Genomic DNA, 590 nt, shown 5'->3' on the forward strand with positions numbered 1-590 from the left:
GTAAAAAAAATCAAATAAAAATTTAAAAAATTTAAAATAAAAGAAAAAGAATTAGTGATTTCTAAAAGTCCTTAAACTTTTTTAGAGCATAGTAAAAGAATGAATTCTTCCAAATTCTTTTGAATGAAACAAGCATAACACTGATTCAAAAATCCAACCCACCACCCAGGTCCAAATATAGAATATTGCCCTCCCTCTTGAAGACTGTACCTTCCCAGTCAATAATTTCCCCACTAAAATAACCATGTCCTCACCTTTGTTACCATAGATTCGTTTTTTGTCTATTCATGAATTTTCGTATAAATGAAATCACACAGCCACATTCATTTATTAAAACCTCATATGTAGTTAAAGAAGAATGTATCATACTCTCTCAACTGGATAAAGTAAATATCTCTGAATCCCAAAGTTTAATGAGAAAATATCAGAAGCATTTTCATCAATGCTAGGAATGTTCACTATCTTCAATATGTACTATTCTAAAAATACTAACCAATGCAATTATACATAGAAAGAAATAAATTATAACCACCAGGAAGAAGGAAGCAAAATTATCACTGTTTTCATGTGTGAATCCCCAAAAATCTAAT

The sequence above is a fragment of the Myotis davidii genome, unplaced genomic scaffold, assembly GCF_000327345.1.
Source record: "Myotis davidii unplaced genomic scaffold, ASM32734v1 scaffold1025, whole genome shotgun sequence".
NCBI lineage: Eukaryota > Metazoa > Chordata > Mammalia > Chiroptera > Vespertilionidae > Myotis > Myotis davidii.